This window comes from Equus przewalskii, chromosome 6, assembly GCF_037783145.1.
Source record: "Equus przewalskii isolate Varuska chromosome 6, EquPr2, whole genome shotgun sequence".
Taxonomy (NCBI): domain Eukaryota; kingdom Metazoa; phylum Chordata; class Mammalia; order Perissodactyla; family Equidae; genus Equus; species Equus przewalskii.
The window spans coordinates 61,955,167-61,974,621 of record NC_091836.1 but is presented as its reverse complement, the minus strand read 5'-3'; the positions used below and the strand labels follow the sequence as shown (position 1 = coordinate 61,974,621).

Sequence of the window (19,455 nt, the reverse complement as noted above, 5' to 3'; positions counted from 1 at the left end):
TGCTGTAAGAATTATATATTTTACTACCTCTTTTCTGTTTGTTCTGCTTACCCCATCCTTATCTAGATACTAGATTCTAGAGAAGAATGACATTATCTACAGGTTCTGTCATGCTCAGGGCCTGAACAATCCCAGCCTAAGCTGCAATACATTAGAAACTTTACCAATGGAAGCAGGAAAGGGCTAGGACTGATCCTTCTGCTCAAGCTGGTACCTATCCAGGTGGCTGGGGGTGAGCCATGGGTTCCCCAAGTAGTTCTATCCCTGTGGTGGGAAGGGCCACACCCGGCGATCAGATCACTTGCTACTAAGCACTTACACCGTACAAATATCCCCTTGCTCAAAATCCGTGCTTGTCAGATATTCTAGTTATGACTCAGTTCACATCTAGGGGCCTGGAGGGTGAGCTGATCAGATGACCTTGTCCTCTAAGCAGCCATCATTTTAATTTTTTTTTAAATTAAGATTAAATGAAGATAATGAAATTTTACGTAACGTAAAATTCACCATTTTAAAGTGTACAATTCAGTAGTTTTTATTCACAAGGTTGTGCAGCCATCACCACTTATTCCAGAACATTTCTATCAACCCTAAAAGTAACCCTGTACCCATTAGCAGTCACTCCCAATTCCTTCTTCCTCCCCGCCCTTGACAACCATGAATTTACTTTCTGTCTCTATGAATTAGCCTATTCTGGACATTTCATATAAGCGGAATCATACAATACATGGCCTTTTTTTGTCTAGCTTTTTTCACTTAGCATACGTTTTTCAGGATTAATCCATATTGTACCACTTATCAGTACTTCATTCTTCTTTATTGTTTAATCGTATTCCATTTTATAGGTATATCACATTTTATTTATGCATTCATCAGTTGATGGATATTTGAGTTGTTTCTACTTTTTGACTATTATGAATAATGCGACTGTGAACGTTTATGTACAAGTTTTAGTGGGGACGTACGTTTTCAGTTCTCTTGGGTTGTACAGCTGGGAGTGGAATTGCTGGGTCATAACTCTATATTTAATGTCATTTTAATTTTCAATCAATGAATTAGCATCCTTGTTACCTACCAGTCTCTCATGAGCTTATCTGTGTGAGTTCATACCAGGGAGATGGAGTCGTATGGTGGACGGACTGAAGGAGGCCCCAAGCCTGCAAGAGTAGAGTCACCGAGTTCTCCCAGCCACCAGCCTGGGTTTCTGGAAACTTTCACGGGCATGTTGAAGATGATCATGTTGTCCACAAATTGCCCTTCATTAAAAAAGCCTTTAAGATGAGGACCGTATTTGTTCCCATGGAGATACAGCAGCCAGAATTAGTTTGGCACAGAGACGCCCTTGAGTGCATGTCTGAGAAGGTTGCTCCAGATGCTGTGTTCTACCTCCTCACAGAGGCAGATGTGACCTAGAACATCTTGCTGTAGTTTTCTACATAAAGTGAGTGCAGTCACTTGCTTTTCCTCCCTTCCTTTCCCTTGCCCTCTGCATAGTTGCGGCTCATCTCAACTGCCCTCCCCCATTGCCTGCATCTTCCCTGGAAGTGGAGGATGTTGGCAGAGTTAGGGCTGTGGGAACAGGTACCAGTCAGAAAGGAGGAGGGGCCTGATGGGGTGAGCTGAGTAAGGACCCCATGGTGAGGCTTTGGGAGCCTGGGGAGCAGCTCAGGGCACGGGTGAACCTGAGGTGATGGCCTTGAGCGTGTGGGCCACTGGAGAGTGACTCACTATCTGGGTTATGTTTGACTTATTTTTCTTAATTTTTAAAACTTTTAGTTAAAATAATAATATGTTGGGAAATACAGAGAGGAACAAAGAAAAATAAAAAATCATCCAGCTCCAGAGATAAACACGGCTAATTTTTTTTCCAGGTGCATGCTCGCTCTCTAAACAAGCAGGATTATGCTGTAACATTTTATGCAATTTGTATCCTGCTTATTTTTCTGTGAGCATTTCCCCGTCAGTCAATGTTCTTCAAAAACACCATTTTAAGTGGATGCATATGCAATTTTGTATGGGCCATTTGGAGAGCCACTATTCAAAAGACTTACTCTCCCATCCCTGACTAGACCTGTCATTCCTCCTCCATTATGTTTTTCAGAAATAAAATAAAATTCCAACCTCTTTGTCCTCAGAAGGAAAAGAAAAAAAGGAGACTTACTGGGTTTAACATAACAGACACAGTATGCTAGAGGTAGGAATCCTCTTGGCTTTCTTGGCCAGCCTGGCCTGACTTCAGCCTTCCTGCCTCCCATTCCTGCCTCTGCCTTCGCTCCTGGATTGCAGCCAGAGAAGGAAGCAAAGACTGAGTCTCTCCTGATGGGCAGCTTGAAATCCTACTCTCTCCACCAGGCAACTCCAAGGGAAACATAAGCATTCCTGTTGAATAGTTCTGCTGAGCTAAGAACTGCTATTCAAAATGGCTGCTGCCCTCACTCATTGGCCAAACTGGATAAGTGCTCTGGTCCCTCTGCAGTGCTTACTGTGATGAGATGCGTCTATTAAGGGATGAAAACTCCCACTGGTCATCTTCTCCATCAGTGAGCAGGGTTCTACGTTCCATACCAGTTCTTGGCCTTTCTAAGGGAGAATCTGGAGGAGAGGGAAAGAGGGGATTACAAGAGGTATGTGGCAAGGAGGCTGACTGGAATTGAAGGGAAGGGTTAAAGGAAATAAAAGGGACCATCTGCAAGATGGGAGCACAGTGGATAGGAGAGAAAGGGGATTTTTAAAAAAGAATTGTAAGTCTCCAAACTTGTATTCTCTTCATGGTATTTGAGATATACAAGTAAGAGACGAGTTATTTTGAAATTACTTTTAGTAGCATGAACTGTTTCTTCACAACATTTTTCTAGGAGTGAACCATGAAATTTTATAAATACTTCACTAGTAAATAAGGAGGGGAAGGGAAGTCCATTGGCAGTCAGACAAGTAGAGTCCAAAAGCAAGTGAGGTTTGGGACTGGCTGCTTCGATACTGTTGGGGACCCCAGGAGAAAGGTAATAAAATTGTCAGAGTCTTCCGCTGGTTGGACTATAGGAATGGGTATATTTGCTCGCTGGGGAAGTGCTAGTAGGGAGGACTCTTGACTTCATTGTGGCTCAATCCATGACCCACTTTCGTAACTTTTTCTTGTCACAAGCAAGACCCCTTCCCCTCATGGTAACAATCAGAATCTGTATATGTAGCTCTCTGATGAGTCTGCCCAGTGCTGACAGTGGTGTGGTACTAATGCAATCTGGGCAAGGCAGTGCAAGAGATGCAGATAAGGTAATGCGATGTGATGGGTGGAAAACACTTCTGGTTATGCTGTCGGAAAATGAATTTATATCCCCTTAAATTAACCCGATGTATTGCTTCTCAGAAACACTCAAGAACAGGCCCAGTGAAACACCGAAGACGTTTTCAGAGTCAGCCCAGTATATAGCACATGTTTCGATGGTTTCAAGAAGAGAAATAGTTGCGTAAAATTAGAATTTGGGGGCAGCTGCAAGTCCCTGTGACTCATAACTTATCTGATTTCTAGATGACAATCGTAAGTTGAACTGTCTTAGAGACCTCTAACGTAACTATATTTTGAGTTTATTCAGCAAGTCTCCCTTTCTTTTTGGTGCTGGAAACCAAATGACTCTCTGGTGACCAGGGATCCTGTTCGTTAATTGTGTCAAGGAGCAAATGAATACATACCATAGTGGACACTCAGAAGAGAATGAGAAGGGGGTGTGTGCGTGTGCATGTGTGCGTGTGTACAGAGCTAACCCCTCAGTTACACAAACATGCTATAGTATGTTTAATCGTTCTCTCATTTCTGAAAAACTGCAGGGTTTTCCCCCCCAATTTTCTACTAGTATAATAATGTTACTGTGAACAACATGTAAAAATCTTATTAATGGCTTTAGATAGTACAGTTCAAAGGCTGGGTTTTATATCTTATCAAATCTTACCCTTACAACAAGCGTATTAAGCAGAGATGATGATTATTTCCCTCAGGCAGATAAGGAAACAGGTGCAAACAGATGCAGTATTTTCAAGGCCACAAAGCGTTCAAGTGCGGGGTTTAATAATTAAGTTATTAACAAATAAGTTATTAATTAAGCTGGACGACTCAGGGAAGATGAATAAAGAATGGTTCTAGCCTTCAGGAAGTTTTCAGTATGGCAGGACAGATGGGCAAGTAAACAAATAAAATTTAGCAAACGCTATAAAATTTGGGCTTGCTTAATTTTTTTAAGATTGGCCGTGAGCTAACATCTGTTGCCAATCTTTTCTTTTTCTTCTTCTCCCCAAAGCTCTTCAGTACATAGTTGTATATTCTAGTTGTAGGCCCTTCTGGTTCTACTCTGTGGGATGCCGCCTCAGCATGGCTTGATGAGCGATGCCGTGTCCGTGCCCAGGATCCAGACCTGTGAAACCCTGGGCCACCGAATCGGAGCACATGAACTTAAGCACTCGGCCATAGGGCCGGCCCTGCACTTGCTTAATTTTGACTGCTCATGGAGTTTTTAACGTGTGTGTGTGTGTGTGCATGTGCACGCACGTGTGTGCACCATTTGTAAGGAGTTGGATTAAGATATCTTTTTTCTATAGGGTTATATTGATTTTGGAATACTAGGGATTAGAGTATAAATTATCTTTAAAAATATCGACTATAAAATACATTAAGGAGAAAAAAATGTCCTCTTTTAAGGTTATTTCTCAATTACAGTTACTTTTGTAAGTAGCCAGGTCACTTTATTCATAATTGAGCAACTTCATCCTTCTATCCAACAGGTTCCTGTCAGAAGAGGTGAGGTATGAAGAAGGAACGTGGGAAGCCTAAAAAAAAATCATAATCTCAAAATCAGTTATTAGGATCTGTCCTGAGCCAGAGTTAATTTGTTTCTCCATTCACATCACCAAAATTCATTTAATATGTTGTGTGTATTGGCATTTTGCATATATTGTTTCTGATCCTCAATAACCATCAAGGCAATAACATTCAAAGTAGATATTATTATTTTCATTTTGCCAATGAAAAAAATCGAGATTCAGAAAGGTGAATTTAGCTCTGACAGGAGAACTAGTTGCCAAGCTAGACTGGACAAGCAGTAAATCTTAGAGCTGGGAGTTCGTGCAGGTGGTCTTTGCTCTTTCCATCATGGTGTGCTGTCTCCTTCAGTGGCGTTACCCCTCCTTTCCTTGGCTCTGACTTGGAAGAGATGGTTTAAACATGGCACGTGCTCCCAAAAGTACTCCCTGGATTGCAGGAAATTTCCACGATCTAAGGCAACTCCAACCCCTTTTCCATACTCATAAAAGCATAAAGCCATGAAGGCAAGCAAGTGAAAGTGACAGTATTTTATAGTTATATCTTAGAATCTGCTCTAATTTATAAGAAGTCAATGTTTCACAAAGTTTGGTACTTTGTCAATTGTAATCACGACACCAAATTACTTCTGATACACCTCATACTTGTGAATTATGTCAATGTACTTGAGAGCTGGTGCCCCAGAGCAATAATTCCCTAAGTATAGTCACAAAAACTCTCCCAAATGGTTCCAAACTGATCAGACATGCCAGTTATTTCTCACTCCTAATAGATGAGTGACACTAAATTCCATAGACTTCCATTTTTATACAAAACATCCAGCACCAAACAAAGTAAGATTCACAATGGCTGGAATCCAATCAAAAGTTGCCAGGCATGCAAAGAAGTAGGAGTAACACCTAAAATGAAGCTAAAAAAATTGATCAATAGAAACAGACCCAGAAATGACATAGATGATATAATTAATAAAAAATAATGTTAAAAAAGTTATTATGTCCAAAATGAAACCTAGGAAGGAAAGAGAATAAAAAACCAAAACAAAACAAAAACCCAAGAGAGCATCATTGAGTTGAGAAACAGTTTCACACAGCCAAATATAAGTGTAATTTGAGTCCCTAAAAGAGGCAGAAAAGATGTTTGAAAAAACATCCAAAAACCTTCTGAATGTGGTGTAAACTATAAACTCCACAGATCCAAGGAGCTCAATGATCCCAATCACAAAAAACATGAGTAAACCACTCCAAGGAGAGTCAGTTTTCATAGGTGATAACATGCGAAGTGTTTCTATGTTTGACTTTTTAACAAAATAGAGAAACCAATCTCGTAGAGGTTTTGACAGGAATAGAAGAGATTTTTAAAGCTATTTTAAAGTTCAGCAAGTTCAGGAAACTCATTTTCAACTTTGATCCAAAATGAACCAAGGGATACTGTATTTAAAAAAGTCCTCTTCAGAGCCAGCCCTGGTGGTCTAGTGGTTAAAGTTTGGCGCACTCTGCTTTGGTAGCTCAGGTTCAGTTCCTGGGCACGGAACCCCACCACTCATTGTGCGTAGCCATGCTGTAGCAGTGGCTCACATAGGAGACCCAGAACTTACAACTATACACAACTATGTGCTGGGGCTTTGCCGGGGGAAAAGGAAGAAAAAAAAAAGGAAGAAGATTGGCAACAGATGTTAGCTTAGGATGAATCTTCCCCTGCAAAACAAAAGTCATCTTCAATTGTCATCAGTAGCCAGTTCTAACAATTTAGCCTATAATGTTATATGTGAAGTTCCTTTTTCCATAAAATGAATGGATTTCAGGTCCATAAATGTCCTATGTGTGAATCTTCTGATGGAAATAAAATACAAAACATTCTTTCCAATTTATAAAGTGTTCAATGATAACTTTTTGCAGACAAACAGTATGGAGATCATCATCTACTTAATTGATAATTATTGTTACATTATAAAACATGCGATGACAATCTGTTATCAACTGTGTTATTCCAAGCTTCTCATGTTTATTTCTGCCCTTCAATCTCACTTACCATGGAAAACCATGTTATATTCCTTTATTTCATGGAGATATTAAGATGACTAAAAATACTAACAGTATAAGGTAAATTAGCAAGTCTGGCTTTCTTATGCACATACTTGAAACTTTGGGGCCAAACTGGTTATTGCATTGTATCGCATCTCATCTTTTCTCATCATCTCACCTTATTTCATCTCATCTCATCTTATTTCATCTCATCTATCATCTTGCTAATTGTTTTGTTCCAAACATCCATGAGAAAAAATATCCCCTTGACAACTCTCTTACCTCTGCATGCATTAATAGTTGTTTATAATCTTCTTCTCCTTCCTGTTCTACTCTTTTGTAGATTTTTCAATGCAAAGAGTGATGGATTAAGAGTCAGAAGACCTAGTTTCTATTTGGCTCCTTTCTGTGTGATCTTAGATTAATATCTCTTTCTGGATCTTGGTGCATAGTGGCTATGGAACTTAGAATCAGATAACCAGGTTTCAAATCTTGGTTCTGCCGCTAGCTGTGTGAACTTGAGAAAACTACTTAACTTCTCTGAATCTCAATTTCCTCATTTGTGTAGTAGAGAACTATTCTATTTCACATGGTGTTTTGAGGATTAAAGAAGATAGCACATGTGAAACACTTAGCACTATGCCAGTATATAATAAACACCAATAAATATTAGCTTTTTATTATTTAAAACAAGAGGATAAGGTTAGATAACCTAAAAAAATTTACTTCCAGCTCTAAAATTCCAGGATTGGGCGACAGAGTAATTAATGTAGAAGTAAGGAGCGATGACTTTAGGGTCAGAATGGTTTTGAATTCTTGTCTTACCACTTACAGATTATCTGATGTTGGGCCCTTTACTTATCTTATTTGAGCTTTTATTTGCTCACCTATAAAGTGGGGATAGTAATATCTCTTAAAATCCTTCAATTGAGCAAATGTGACTATGGCATATAATAAGATGTAGCTTAACTATGTCTTCTGTAGTTGCTTTAAAATTATTCAGAAGATGATATTCTTAGCTGGCCTCTGGATGAAATTTGGGCAATTTTTATAAATTTTATGCTTAGTTTTAAGTAATAGAAAGCCTTAAGGTGACTTTAAGCCAAAGCACACAATCTCTGGTAATTAAAAATATTCAGTCCTAGGTAGTAATCCATCCTATGAACTTAAAGCGACATCTTCTCCTCTACTTGCAACTCAGCCTGGGGTGGAGGTGGCTGCTTGGCCTTCATTCTTTTTCTAGTCACCATTTCTCCTTTTCTCTAGCCTGTTTCCATCCCCTCCTGGGTCAGATGCAGGAGAAGAGGGATAAGGGGAAAAGGGGACGTGGTGAGTGCAGCTGTTATTTGGCGTTTCTGAGTTGTCGGGGCGAAGTTTTGATTCTTTTTCTTGTGGGCCGTTTCTGTGGGTGTCTTTGGAGGTTCTGCTGTGGGACTCTTCCACTCGCAACCCTGTTTGACAGGCTCTGCACCCCCAGTCTCTGGTTTTCCAGAGGTGCACTCTGACAGGCTCGCTGGTGCATCCCTTCCGCCATATCCACCAGGATGTTCTCTTTGATAGGATTCAGAATGCCTCCACAATGGCTGCTTCTTCTGTATGGTTGACATCTGTTACACAGGAAATCCTCATTCAGCAAAAATCTTAGGGAATTCAACCTGATCTCAAAAGCTGCAGCTTTACCAGCTCTCCTACCAAAGGAGTTTCCCAGTCCATTTCTTTCGGCTGATAGATTCCCCAGGTGGGACTCAAACACCGAGTCTCTATGCCCCTAAATTCCAGATGATGCATCTTAGGATCTGTGAGTAGTCATACCTAAGCAGTCTCGATTAGGCTTGAGTTGAGAGAGCAAGAATTCCCCCTCTGTGCCCCCATGGCAGGGCCTTCCAACACTCCAGTAACTACAAAAATCCTCTTCACAAAATCAATACCATTCAAAATCTTATCTCTTGTTCAACAACCTGGCCCTCGATGTGTGCAAGTTGTCTAACCATTTATTGGCTGCTAATTTTGAAATTGCCTCCTCATGGTGGGTCTAGCACTATTTAATATCTGATATTTACCATCTTAGCTTCTTAGTCAAACATTCAATTTTAACATACTTTTTTATGTTCTTTTATTTGGGTGATGAAATGAGACAGTATATGTAAAGCACCTGGCACTCAGAAATTATTATTTCCCTTCCCACCTCCTCCCTTTTAAAGATTCTATAATAACAGTAAAGGGCAGTGAGAGGAAATAAGACTATACCCATTCAACAGATATTTGTTGATCTTAGTTTCTGCTCTCTGGGGGTCTGCCATTTAGTTGGAGAGACAGACTTCTTCCTTCTTTAATAATAGTACATTGCACATTGATGTGCAATTTATTTCTTTACACGGCTCTCCACTGGACTGTGGACTCCTTGAGGGAGGGGTATTCAGCGTAATATTTAATACATTTCTGTTGAGTTGAGCTAACCATAATAATAATAGAGAATATTAATTGAGCTCCTATTATGTACCAGACACAGCACACCATTTTGCCAGGCTAGATATCCCCCATTTGCCCTTCCGTTTGACCTCCTCTCTCCCCTTCCCCTCCCTACTCTTTGCTCCAGGAGATTGATGTGTAAGGGCTCCTTTGCCATCTGACATCTGGTTGGTTTGTCATTGGAAGGAGGTGGGACAGTGAAGCCCTGGAAGGGGAGAGGAGAGTGAGGTCAGGGATTTATTCCCCTGGCTCTCTTCTTCTAGTGTCACTTCCGGTTGGTGGTGTTCTTTGACCAAAAGGGTCAGAGTACCAGTCAAAGTGGTCCTCTCCTCACAACTTTCTCCTTCCACAATCTGGTAACTGCTCCCTCTCATTGTCTTTTTGGACTCAGAGATGATAATAGCCATGATTCCTGTGGTTTCCCCACACATGCTCCTGTTGGTAAATATGTTAATGACTGAGTCCCTGGAGGTGGGGTTGGGGGGCAGAGGGGAGAAGAGAGCTCTAATTAGTAACATTTGCCAATTTCTGTGGTGTAAATACTCCCACCCTGGCTGATTTCAAAGTACCAATGGGATATCATTCAGCACGAAGTTGGGAAACGATCCACAGTAGCATACCATTATATAACGCTCCTACCACACAGATATAGTCGATGTTAAGTGTCCTCAAGAGCATTTGTGGTAGTGAAATGTAATGAGATAATTAGGAAGTGATGAATTTTAAGTGTTTATTACCTTTGTTTCTAAATATAATTTATTTAACTTTATATACTTTAGTTTTTAATAATGGCTATGTTTGACAACTAGCTTGTAAAAAATTCCTGAAAATTTAATAATCACCCCTTACGAGCTGGCTCCAACTCATCACTCACTGCTCTGCCCTCGTTTCTGTAAAGCCTCCCAGAATTATCTTAATACAAATGTACGATCTAGTTCCTGCTGGGACCCTGGCTAATTCACTTGTGATCATTTTCTTGTTTAATCTACACAGCAATTTTTATGAGTCAGGTGCTATTATTATCTGTATTTGATAAATGAGGAAGCTGAGGTTTAGAGAGATTAAGTAACTTACCGTAGGTGGTACATGTAATAAATGCTGGAATTGAAATATAAACCCAGGGTAATTCCAAAGTTGGTGGTCTTTACCATCATATGACTACAAGGCAGAATGTGTAAAAGTGCTTTAAAATGTTCACAGTCAACTCAGAAGAAGGAAGGATAAGCAGGACTTGTACAAGTGGAGACTGAGGGAGGGTAGAGAGGAAATCAAACGGCAGAGGTGCAGTGTGGGCAAAGCGGGGAGGTGAGAGTTTTCGTAGACATTTTAGGTCAAGTGGGTTGAGGCTTTTTATGGAGTTTAGGGTGATAATAATGAAAGTTAATAACCAGGACTGTGGAGGTTATCGGGTTACTTTTGTTTAATTTGAAATTGCAGAAAAAAGGAGACTTATCAAGCTTAGTCAGAAAAACATCTCTTAAACAGGAAATGCAAAAGACTCTGAAAACAAATACCAAACCACAAATGTCAGAGAGTACTTCACTTTGGCATTTGAGTCTTGCAGGAAGAAAACATGTTATTACTTCTGAAAAAATGAAAGCATTCAGATATTGAGAGGTGAACTTTCATTTAAAAAGGTCATTCTAAAAGGCTGTGGCTGTTAATGGAACTTCTTAACTTGCTTTCTGGACACTTAGCGACCAGGGACTTCCCTCACCCCATACCTGTGCGATACTGTCTCCCAAAACCCCTTTACCTGGATGAGGCTTACCTATGCTTCAAAGATCAACTATGGTAGAAAGAATATTGAGTGGAGCCAAATGACAACTGACCACATGGATTTATACCTGGAAACTGAGCCACACACCTGCCCTTCCACCATCCATGCACACTGGGGCTCATCTCATTGAGGAGAGTTCTACACAGCCCACGGAAGGACAGGGGCCCCATTGGAAGCTGTGGCCCCTTTGGCAGGGGATTTCAGGGGTTAGGAGGATGTCTATAGAATTTCACAACATCAAAGCTGGAATGGGAGGCTGGCCCCATTGCTGAGTGGTTAAGTTTGCTCTCTCCATCTCAGTGGCCCTGGATTTTGCCAGTTTGGATCCCAGGCACGGACACGGCATCACTCATCAGGCCATGCTGAGGTGGCATCCCACTTAGCAGACCCAGAAGGACCTACAACTAGAATATATAACTATGTACCGGGGGGCTTTGGGGAGAAGAAGAAGAAGAAGAAAAGATTGGCAACAGATGTAAGCTCAGGTGCCAATCTTTAAAAAAAAAAAAGCTGGAAGGGTTGTGTTCTCTGTTCCAGCGCCTCCTAAGGGGTCACTGTAAATAATGATAGGTGACCTCAAGTCCTTTCTAGTATCCACCAAAACTCAGCAAACACTAACCATTTACCTACAGAAGTCTGCTCAGGTGAACCAAGACATCAATCTTGTCTTTCAGCAAAAATTATTTTAGCTCACAATGGTAACACTGGTTATCTTGTGATGGTCAAAAGTCCTCATTGGTAGTTTGACTCTGGTTAACAAAAAATGGAAAAAACATTAGTGACAAAACAATAGTAATGGAACAAAATTAAAAATCCTAATAATTAAATAATGGGCAGGCATTTTAATATCTTCATTTTATTGATGAGGAAGTTGAGACTCAGAGATGAATGAACTTGTCTATGCCAGTAAGTGGAGTTGGGACTTGAACTCTGAGCATTTGATGCCGGAATGTGAGCTCTTTACTACTACTTAACTGTTATCGTGAGGGGGAGGGGGCTTCTACATATACCACAGGAATAAGGAGAGAGTCTTCAATGGAAAGAGTTAGAAAAGTAAATAAAACTGGAATCATGAGTCTAGATTGAACTATGTAGTTTCAAATTTCTAAGCGTCTCTAATGACTTGAAATCCCAATGTGTTAAATTAATCCATCCATGAGATCAGGGACAATCACTCTGACAGGCAGATCAGTGGTAGCATGTGTTGTAGACAGAGTGCTGGACAGGGAATCAGGAGAGCTGGGTTCTGGCCCAACTAGCTAGATGGTCTTGAGAAAGTCACTTCCTCGACCTCTAGCTGGACCTGTCTCTCCAGGACAGTGGTTGGAATTCTTTCAGGGTAGCCAGTTTCCCAGAAAGCAAAAGAGGAATCTGTCAGGTCTCTTAAAATATAAACCCAGAACTGACACAGCATCACTCTTGCCACATTCTATTCAACAAAGTAAAGCACAAGGCCAGCTTAGATTCGCGAGGAGAGGAGATACACTATCTGTCGATGTGCATACAGGGATGGGAGGAATTGTTGGTGGTCAACTTAACTTTGGAGACTGTCTACTACACATATTATGAGCAAAGAGTTCCATGATCAAATAAGTTTGGGAAGTCTGGTTTAAACACAGTTAAAAAGGTTTCTTAACAGCAAGACTTCTTAGAGTAGTTAAAATGCTAATTGAAGTGCCAAGAATGATATAAATTAGGTAGCAAGAGTAAAGGGAAGTAAGGAGAGGAGTATAATTATTGCTTTCTAGCCTAACTTTGCCCTTCCTGACCTTCTTACACAGATCAATATGAAGGGAGAGGATAAACATCCAGTCTAGCAGGAAATATTTATGGTTATACTGGCTACCACAGGTAGTTGCAATCTTTGAGAGATGTAGAACGTCTCCAGGATTTTATAAAGGACCTGGAGCACTTCAGTGTTTTCTCCTTCCTTCATGGAAACAGCCACTTTTCTTGCTAATTAAAGCCTCTGTCAACATAAATTGAGATTCTGGACTTGTTGCTGCTGAGGAAAAGTCTATCCCATTGCTAATTAAAATGATTTCCTCCTGCCTTCAGAATCAGGTTTTTTAATGAGTTCCAATTAGTTGTGGGAAGATAATGAAAGCTAGGATGACTTTTCAATTCTTTGTCTCATATTAAGCAACTGCCATTGTTTTCTTGACTGTCTGGTCAACTACAAAGCATAAAAATGCCCCACTGGGATGACTGACGCCCTGTAGAGATGGTGTACGCAGAAGCAGCCTGGTGTGGAAGAAGAGAATAGGTTCTGGAATCTGCCTGATCTGGCTTTGAATTCCTGCTTTTCTACTTTTTGGGAATTCTTGGAGGAAGTTATGTAAGTTCTCTGATCCTCAGTTTACTCATCTATAAAAGGGGGATAAAAATACCTAAATTATAAAGTTTTTGGAGAGATTATATGTGATACTGTATGCTTACCTTTCTGTCCCAACCACTCATTCAACAAACATATAGTGATTGAGTCCCTGTCAAGTGGCAGGCAGTGTACTATGTACAGAGCATATGGTCTGGAAGGGAAATAATCTACATACAAGGAAACTAACGAGTAATAGATAGGCAACTAAAGAATTTTGCCAACTATTGCAGACTCAGGTCAATGCCATAATAAAAATGAGCAAGATGCTGTGATGGGCAACAGCAGTGTCTTATCTTAGATAGGGTTACAAAGGAATGTCTCTTTGAGTTGATATTTAGGTTGAAACATGAAGGATGAGAAGCAGCCAGTCACGTGAGGAGCAGAAGGTGGAGCATCCCAGGCAGAAGGCACAGCAAATGCCAAGTTTCTAACATGACAAAGAATTTAATAAGTTTGAATTTAACGTGAACTGACAGAAGACCAATTTGGCTGGAGCGTAAGGTGAGGGGAAGGCTGGAAAGCTGGGAAAAGAAAGGATCATGGAGGATCTAGGTAAGGAGTTTAGATTTTATTCTAATTACAATAGGAAGGCATTGTGGAATTCTGACTACAGAAAACACAATCCAGTTTAAAATACTGAAAGATCACTCCGGGTCCCTCTGTAGATTGGATTGAATTGAGCACAAGTGGAGAAAAGGGAAACAATTAGGAAGACATTGTAGTAGTCCAGGAGACAGACGATGGTGACTGGTGACACTGGCAATAAGGATAAATTGACAAAATATTTGTAATTGAACTGACAGGACATGGTGACGAATGGGATGTGGAAAGTGAGAGACACTAAAGTGTCAGAATAGATTTTTCTGGGTTTTGGTCTGGAAACTGGATGGGCAGAAATTCCATTTATTGAGAAAGGATAAATTGGAGGAGGAACACGTTTGGGGTTGGAGTCAGAGGAACTTAAGACTTCCAGTTTCGGAAAAGTTTATGCTAACTTTTGAGAAAACCATTTTTTTTCATTTATTTTTTTTGAGGAAGATTAGCCTTGAGCTAACATCTGCCACCATTCCTCTTGTTTTTGCTGAGGAAGACTGGCCCTGAGTTAACATCCATGCCCCTCCTCTACTTTAAATGTGGGACGCCTACCACAGCATGGCTAGACAAGTGGTGCCATGTCCGTACCCGGGATCTGAACTGGTGAACCCTGGGCCACTGAAGCAGAACGTGTGAACTTAACCACTGTGCCACTGGGCTGACCCCTATGAGAAAACCATTTTGAGATGTCAGGTAGGCAACTAAATATATGAGACTGGAGATCAGAAATGAGGTTTTGACTGGAGATAAGAATTTAGGAGTCATCAGCATACGGATAGTATTTAAAGCCATGGGACTGAATGAAATCACCTAGGAGGAAATTCTAGAGAGAGAGAAGAGAAGAAAGGCAGGAGGAAGCCTTGAATTGAATTGAATAAGATTGAATAAAGAAGAAGGAGTCAGGGAGACAGTGGCTAGTGGGTAGGAAAACAAACAGAGAAGTATGTCAAAGACATGAGGAGAGAAGGACAGTGTTTCATAGAGACGTATTTGAATGCCACAGAGAAGTTGGGTATAAGAAAGTGTGGTCTGTCCATTGGAATCAGCAACAGGGTGTGATGTGGGTAGGACTCAGATTTGTGGAAGAAAGAATGGGAAGTAAGGATGTGGAGGTGGTCTATGCAGGTCTCTGTTTTGAGAAATTATAAGAGAAATAGGGTGTACTAGAAGGGGATCAAAGCAAGTACAGCAGATTCCCAGTTGCCTTCCTCATACCCATTCTCTCCTTATCCCTTATTAGCCTTTTCTTGGGGCAGTGAGATATTTAATTAACAAGCTATATTTCCCAGCCTCCCGTGCCATTTGGGGAAGCCAATGAGATAAGTAAAAGCCATTAGGCAGAGCTTCCATAAAAGCTCTTTTGAAGGGACTGACTCAGCTATCTTTTCTCTTTTTTCCGCCTAGGTGGCAGACAATATGGTGGGAACCACAGTGGCTGTATTGCAACCACGAGAAGAACCTGAAGATGGAAGCCCCTGTTAAGGAAGTGGAGCAGAAAGATTGGGCCGCAGTAGACCAGGGCATCAAGAATTTTTTTGGGGAGGAGAGATACCAGAGTATGTTTGCATATTGGGATGAGCCATTAAGAAGAAGAGATTGACGAGGAAGAGCCAGGGGGATCACGACAGGACTGCAGCCCTGGAGAAGCTAAGTATGGAGAAATCCTGGGTGTCTGTTGACAAACTGGCCTTTGATAGGCTGCTGCAGATGGTTTAGGACACTTGCCAATGCCCTTTTCTGAGGAAAATTCCTCCAACAACTCTGACATTTCATTGCCCTTTTCATCCCTTTGTCCTTTTCTCCATGGACTGGAGTCTCCTGTCTCTTCCTTCCCAAATTCATTCCCTGCACGGCTGCCAGAGTGAGCATTCCAAAATGCAAATCTGATTTTAAAAGACCGAGTAGCTCCAGTCACCCAAGGGATGAAGCTACACTCAATTGCCTTGCATTCAAGATGTTCTCTTTCTGGCCTCTCTTTCCAGCTTCCTATCTTCAACATTTCATCAAGCATTCTGCACACTCACCATGCCTGGCTATTGGCATTTCCCTAATGGAGCTCTATCTTTCTTACCTCTATGCTTTTCTTCCTGCTTCTCCCTTTTCTGAAATCCTCCTACCTTTCTCTTTCACTAGTAGACTTTCAAGGCACAGCTCAAATGCTATGCTTTCTTGATGCCTCCAGTGAAAATTAATTTTCTTTCCTCTCATTCTTACTACAGCAGCTGTCCCTCCTCCCATAACCTTGCTCTGCTCTTCAGGCAGGTGATTCAGCTTTTCCTGTTGGCTGCTCCCTCTGGATTGTAAACTTGAGGCCGGGGCTGTGACTGATTCAACTTTGTAGTCTTGCTCCTTTTCACTCAGCTCAATAAATATTTGTTGAATGAATGAATGATTGCTTCCTGGACCAGGCTTCCTTGTTTACTAAGAGAAAAGCTATGAACCTCTGCTTTGTTTGCCAGTTCAGCATCCCTTCCCTCTGTTTCTAGTAACAGCCCTCTTTCCTTGAGAGCCTGCCCATCTTCCATTCCCACCCCCACCCCAGGGGGAAATTAGTCAGTCTTGCTGCAGCAACTCCTTCAACTCTGTGGGCTGCCCAGGAGTTTTCCATAACACTCCTTTCTTGACTAAGTTGGTTGGAGTTTATGAGTCAGAAGTGCCTCATGAAATACAATTTTATTTTAGTATCATCTCAAAGAGTTAGTCCCTTGCAATACTTACAAGCAATCTCTTTAAATAAAGTTTAGTTTCCTTAAGTGAAAAATCTGTACTCAGATTTCGGGCCACAATCTCATTCCTCTCCAAGATGGCTCTTAGGTGAATGGGGCATGGTTGTGGCTTACTGTGTCCTCTTGGCAGTGGAAAGGAAAGCGTTCTTTGGGTTCATGTGATACATTTTGACCCCTCTGGTTTCCATGACAGTGTTTCCTGTTTCCATGACAGTGTTCCCTGTCCACTGGAGGGATGCCTGCCTGGCTGGCATCTATGGCTGAAGTCAAAGCTGGTGTTACTTGCAATCTGGTCGCTCTAGGCTTGGCAGAGGCTGCAGTACTTCCTGGCTGCCAACCTCACTCATCTCTGATGGCTCTAAAACATCCACTGTGCCTCTGCATGTCCTCTACTGGCTTCTGGTTAGGGTGGTAGGAGGTGTAGGGTAGGGCCCATCCTTCTCTGCTGTGTCATCTCTCACCACAGTAGATTTCATGGTTGGAAAGCTTGCTCTCAGACTCAGCTACCCTACTTCTCCCTTTCAGGGCCCAATGGAAGCTCCTGGGTTCCAATATATCCCATGGAAAGAGAGGGCAATTTGGGAGAGCTGAGCTCTCTCTCTCCCTTTCTGACCATGCTGTACTGTGAAGCTTTACTTTGATGTGGCCAATTCCTAAGTTCTTATGGACATGTTGGGATGCCTGGCTTGCCAGGTAACCTCTTTCCAAGATTCCAAATAGGGAGTGAGGCAGGACCTCTTTGCCCTACTTGTTCTCTTCAACTTGTTAGGGTTTCTGTCCAGGTTGAGGAATGGAACACAGTTTGACTGTCTACCTCTCTGCCTCTGTTTCTTTTCTTCTCTCTGCCTTTAGCCCACCCTCCGCCTTCAATAGTGTTGGATTATAAGGGATGGGCTTCTCTTTTACGTCTTCTGTTTTATATCCTTTCTTTGCTGCCTCTAGTTTTATGGCCTTCTTATTTATACCATGGGAAGAATTCTATATCAAGCTGATATGTAAAATGGAAACAAAAGATATTTAAACTTTCAAACATATTGCCTTGCTTTAAAATTAGTCAGTGGCTGAATATTACCTTTCTTCTTCAATAATCCAATTTTCCTTCTGTCCACCCCATTCCTCACCTGCTGCCAAGAAAGGTGGGTAACTTGGCTGGCTATGGAGAAGACCAGGTATTGTGCATGTAAATCTACATTATTATTTTCCAAATACTTCCTCTTATACCGTGACAAAAGAGCCCTAACTGATGATACGCAACTCACCTTTTGCCCATGGATAACTTAATCTTTCCTTTTTGCTGCGGTCTTTCCAAGAATTATCAAGAAGCAAGTTGATCCAGAGTATAAAGAGAAGCAGATGGGATGGTTGCACTGACAGTGAGTGGGCACTGGAGACTCAGGTCAAGTTTGGCGAGCAGAAGCTAACCCCTCCTCATGGTGCCATGAAGGGATGCAAAGCACCCTGGAGCCCAGGTGCCATCTGCAGAGACTGCGGGAAGCAGAGGCAAGAGATCTGACAATTCTAGACCATTGGATAAATCACTGCATTTGACTGAGTTTACCTAAAACATGATTAGGGTGTGAGGAAAGTTGAGGGCTCAGAGTTAATAAATTAAAAGTGGTAATAGATAAACAAAGAAAGAACAAATTTGAACTCTCAAATTTTTGACTGTGAAAATTCTGTCTCTCATATGAGATTGGATTTGTTCCCCTTTAAATCACTTACTCACTATTTTCCCATGCTTTGGATGTGTGAAATCCTGGAAGAATTATAATGAAGATGTTTATTCAAGTTTGCAAAGAAGTAGCAGGAGCCTGAGACAATCAAAAGACCATTAAAAGCCAAAATGTGGGAGATTTGAAGGTTCTTTAGGGCTTTCACGAGCAGAAAGTCCCATCCTGGATCAGCTAATCAGAATGAAATAAAGAGATGAAAAATGACTGGTGTTAGGTTTCTCACTGTTGGAGTGGGAAGTTACAGACATGAAAAGGGGGAAGGCTAGAATAATCCATGTGGTAATGAATTAGAGTGGAGACATTACTGTGAACTCATGTTTAGCTCAATATAGATACAGATGGTTACATATAGAAATATTTTAGGTGTGTGTATATACACAAGTTTATATATACACATTTATTTCCTTGTTCTGTCAGCCTGAGAAATGACACCCCAGTAGCCATGAGCACACCTGGAGCCCAGATCTCAGTTTCTAATACCATTCATTCTGCAATAAAAGGAACTGGAGTGCCTTGGAAAAATGACAGATTCTAGGATTAAGGCAGCCAAGCTACAAAATGAACCTGAGCCTCTTGTAGAGCCAGAAATAAGGAAGTGCTCAAAAAAAATCTACAATGATGGGGATATGACAAAGGAACATAGGAGCCAAATGAAAAGCTCTCAATGGCCAAAGCTGAAATAACTTGAGTAACAAAATAACCAAAGTAGTATTGGATTATAACCCAAATTATGAAATATCCAAGAGTCTCTGCTGATATAAACAAATTATTGAATAAATAAGTGTGGAAAATAGACAAATCTCCTGTGCTACTTTGCCCTTGGGGACTTGAAGCATAACTCCCTACTAATGAAGGGTGGGCTGCGCACAATGACCTCGTTCCAAAGAGTACAGCACGAAAAGGAGGATGAAAGGCAGTTTACAGTGGAGAAACTTGAAGAAGACTACC

The 19,455-nt window shown here is 41.2% G+C and overlaps 1 protein-coding gene across 1 annotated transcript in view; it reads left to right on the top strand.

Annotated features, from left to right (window-relative positions):
* Window positions 1–18,708, top strand: part of ANKRD42 (ankyrin repeat domain 42) — a 179,479-nt gene extending 160,771 nt beyond the window's left edge. The window contains exon 13 of the mRNA XM_070623976.1: window positions 15,453–18,708. The gene's annotated coding sequence lies outside the window, so the exon portion shown is untranslated. The remainder of the gene's footprint in view (window positions 1–15,452) is intronic.
* The last annotated feature ends 747 nt before the right edge of the window (window positions 18,709–19,455 follow it).